This window comes from Gymnogyps californianus, chromosome 2 (genome assembly GCF_018139145.2).
Source record: "Gymnogyps californianus isolate 813 chromosome 2, ASM1813914v2, whole genome shotgun sequence".
NCBI lineage: Eukaryota > Metazoa > Chordata > Aves > Accipitriformes > Cathartidae > Gymnogyps > Gymnogyps californianus.
The window spans coordinates 47,563,037-47,567,658 of record NC_059472.1 but is presented as its reverse complement, the minus strand read 5'-3'; positions in this window follow the sequence as shown (position 1 = coordinate 47,567,658).

The following is a 4,622-nucleotide window of genomic DNA, read 5'->3' as shown; positions in this document are numbered from 1 at the left end:
TCCTCAGCTGGACAGGGGAGAGAAAAGTATAATGAAAGACTCATGGGTTGAGATAAGGACAGGGAGAGATCACTCACCAATTACCATCATGAGCAAAACAGACTCCACTTGGGGAAATTAATTTAATTTATTACCAATCAAATCAGAGTAGGATAACGAGAAATAAAACCAAATCTTAAAAACACCTTCCCCCCACCCCTCCCTTCTTCCTGGGCTTAACTTTACTCCTGATTCTCTATACCTCCTCTCCCCCAGCGGGGCAGGGGGATGGGGGTTGCGGTCAGTTCATCACACGCTGTTTCTGCTGCTCCTTCCTCCTCAGGGGGAGGACTCCTCACACTCTTCCCCTGCTCCAGCGTGGGGTCCCTCCCACGGGCTGCAGTTCTTCATGAACTGCTCCAGCATGGGTCCTTTCCATGGGGTTCAGTCCTTCAGGAACAGACTGCTCCAGCGTGGGTCCCCCACGGGTCCACAGGTCCTGCCAGGAGCCTGCTCCAGCACGGGCTTCCCACAGGGTCAGAGCCTCCTTTGGGCATCCACCTGCTCCAGCGTGGGGTCTTCCATGGGCTGCAGGTGGATATCTGCTCCACCGTGGACCTCCATGGGCTGCAGGGGGACAGCCTGCCTCACCATGGTCTTCCCCATGGACTGCAGGGGAATCTCTGCTCCAGTGCCTGGAGCACCTCCTCCCCCTCCTTCTTCACTGACCTTGGTGTCTGCAGAGTTGTTCCTCTCACATCTTCTCACTCCTCTCTCCAGCTGCTGTTCTGCCACAGTTTTTTTTTTCCCCTTCTTAAATATGTTATCCCAGAGGCACTACCACCATCACTGATGGGCTTGGCCTTGGCCAGCAGCGGGTCCATCTTGGAGCCAGCTGGCATTGGTTCTATTGGACATAGGGGAAGCTTCTGGCAGCTTCTCACAGAATTCACCCCAGTAGCCCCCCTGCTACCAAAACCTTGCCACGCAAACCCAATACAGAAGGTATCCTGGTAAGCAGCATCCCTGCCTATCTTCCTGTTTGCTCCCCATTTTTTTAGCCAAGTGTCATATGTCTGACTTCCAGGTAACGCTATCCATGAGAAGCAAAATCTGAAAGTGCCTTTACTTATGCACCTGGAAACAGCAGCCATCTAACTGCCTACGTTGTTCTTTTCTTGTGGAAAATAGGTCTGCAGGGGACTTTCCCACAGGAATCTATATTATTTGGAAAGAAAAAATTGGGAACCATCTTAATGTCACAAAAAGAACCCCGGAATAGGAAGAGAAGGTGGAAAGATACATTATCATCAAGATACAAGGACTAGGAGGAAGACGCTAAGTACATGTACTTATTCTGATTTTTCTTAGCACCTGTAGTGTCAGGAGCAGTGTAGACTGAGGGGGCTGATTGATCTCCAAATCAGGGGGACAGGGAGTAGAAAATTAGAGCAGATGTAGAGGTGAAGGACTGAATTCATCCTCACAGGGGCCTGTAGGCACAGTTTATGGGAATGATTTCCTACAGCACTTTTAGAAGATCAAAATGGAGTATGTGGCTTAGAGAGGTCACATACCAAAGGCCAAGCGGCCATGACGGACAGCTTTGATGGGAAGCTTTTATGTACTCTTCACACTACTTTTTTACCTAGTAATGGAAACAAAGAGGAAACCATGCAAGCAGTCTGCTTATAGACGAGCCTGAGAACACACAGGCTACATCTGTATCACCTTTAGTAGAAATACCCATATTTCAGTTCAAGTTCACCAAGCAAAGCTGCTGGAGGAGTAAACCAGTGAAGATGCTCCATCTACCCTATAGGCGTTAGCTCACCTCCCCTGGCTGTCACTCACCAGCTTGCTCCCGTCTCCATGTGTCCTGCTGCGGCCAGTCCCGCTAGCTCCCATGCCAGATGCTCCTCTTCCACATCTCGACTTGCCACTCCAGCCCCAAGGTGGCTGTCAGCCCATCACAGGTGGAGTCGAGGCCACAGCCCTGCTGCCTGTGGTGGAGCATCGTTTTTGGACAAGAGACGCCAGTGTCTGTTGGTGGTGGCATTTAATCTTCTGAGCCTTGATTAGCAAACTGTACGGCAGCTGGCAACTCCCCAGACAGGTCGGCTTTCCAGGGCAGGGCTCTTCTTCCATGCCCAAGAGTACTCAGCTACCCGCAAACCCTACCCAAAGGGCAACAGGAGCATGCATCGGCTCGTTTTTCATCAGGAACAAGCGATGCCGGCAGGGAGCTCCCGGTGAGGAGCTCTCCCATTTGGAGTGTACCACTCCACTGCTCAATCTCCTGGTTCCTCTGATCTTCAGATCTGCTGGACCCATCTCCAGTCCTTGCTGGTCATACGGCACAAAGCTGGGACTGGACTGGGTGCAGTCAGAGATGGGGACTTGGTGGGCCCCTTTTTTAAAGGCTCTTACAATTTGAAGTCACCTTCTCAAATTGCCCTCGTGGTCTTGGTTAGTGCAGGTTATCTGAATGACTGTCCAGAGCAGGGAATAGTTTTTAATTTATTTTTTGGTGACTATTTTCTGATTTAATGGAGGTTGCTGGTTTTATACTTGTTTTCACCAGGCTGACTGTATTTTCCTATACCTCAAAAGCAGGCAGAGTTGCAGATAGACCCTTTTTATGTATCATATAAATCTACTTAAGTGAATAAATAAATAAACACTACCACAATGGAGTAAGAGTGAAAGATTGCATTGGTGCTATTAGGAGTAGAAATATTTTGGAAGTACCATTATCAAATGCTATATAGGCACACGCACACACATAACCCACAGATAGTATGTTTTCCTTCAGATAAATGTCAAAAATGCAGGCATCCGTTTTCATTTAAGTATCTGACATATTCTTCAAATCCACAGTGCACTTGGCAGATACCCAGAGCATCTTCCATTAACCCTTAAAAGATCTAAATAGCATTTTATTTATATTTAGCATTCTGAAAGCACAAAAGAGAATAATAAGAGTATTCGATGCCTAGATCTTATAGGCTTCTTCCTGGAAAAGACTGCTACAAGAATAAGGCTAAATCAGTAGTAGCTTAATCTGTTGTAGATAATATAATTTATCTTGCTATGTATCATGTTAACGACTCTAAAACAATGTGCACATTATATTTTTTTCATTTGTAATTTGGGATTCTCAGAATAAGGGATGCAGAGACAAGGATAACCCATGTTTTCCATGAGAGATTCATGGAAACTGAAAAATAAGGTCTTTTAATAGTTCGTGATAACTGTTTTTCTTGGCTTAAGTGTAGGTTTTAAAAAATGGTGCTCATTGTTTTGCTTGTAGTTCTTTCATGCATGAACAATCATGCTGATGATGCATTTACTTCAAGTGAATTTTCCAATTGAAAAAGTGCTCTTGAGTAGTTTAAGTACTATGAATCACCAAAACCTCATCTAAGTCCCATAAAAGCACTGGCTGCAGAAAGCAGCGCTGGAAAGAAGACATATTGGGATTGTACTGTATGATTCAGCTGAACGGAAATATATTTTGTCAACACAGAAGAAGTTGAAGAACCTGACAGTTCTGTAAAAATGAAATTATAATCTGCTAGAAAGACAGAAATTAACTCTGCTGCAGCCCTGCTGTTATATCCCTCAGTTGTTCCTCACTGATCTGAAGCAGAGATTCTAGACGTGAGAACTTCAGCCCTTGAAACACAGGATTTTTGTGGGATATATTTCATTCCTCATCTCTTTCTTTACTTTTTATTTTGCTGTTGTCTCCCTGCCTTCCTAGTTTCCCTTGGCTTAGTCTGACTGTTTGAAGTTCTCTTTTTCCTGTTATCACTGCCTGCACCATTTGGACAACTAGTGTTTCTGAGACAATGTCTTGTTAGTATGAACAAATGCAGTCTATTTATTTCTTATATAATAATATTTCCACTGAAACGACTTTGAGTTGTAAGTATTTGTCAGGGAGACATTAGTGATTTTTAAGTTATTATTCAGTTCTTATGTAGTTTTTATTTAAAGCTACGTTTGAAAGCAGATAAAACTCTTCACTAAATCACAGTATTCCAGCTTTTCAAAATTGTAAAGTGTTTAATAATAATTTCAAAATGTTAAGCTATTGCCTTGGAATTTTTTTAAATTTATGATACAACTTAAGGTTACAAGTTTTTAAGAGTAATTTAAATATGCTGAGAGTTTAAAAAAATTTAATGTAGCTTTCTGTGTCTTGGATAGCGATGTATTGCCTCAAGTAAGCAACGCAAGTGTAGGGGGTTTCCTTGTGTTTGGAATTTCTGTCAGGATCAAAGGCCTTGGGGCCCAGATCTGGTCACAGGCTGCTGAGGCCATATGGTGCTCCTGTAAGGGCTGAGAGGGTCACTGTGGTCACAGCATCTTTTCTGCTTGCTGCCACTTATGCAGCTGTAGGTTAGTTGGTGCTGGAGCCTGGGATGGTAGACGGCTTCCATCTTGCCCTGGTGAAAGAAAATATTTTTGCCCACATGCATCCGCAGAAAACATTTTAATTTTGATTGTTTGTCCAAGATGATTTAGATTCAGGTTAAGATGTTTAACATGAACTAGAGAAGCTTGCATGAGTGGTCTGGGCGCCGGAGAGGGGGAGCACAGCCGAGCCCTGGCCATCAGCGCTGGCAGGCTGCCCA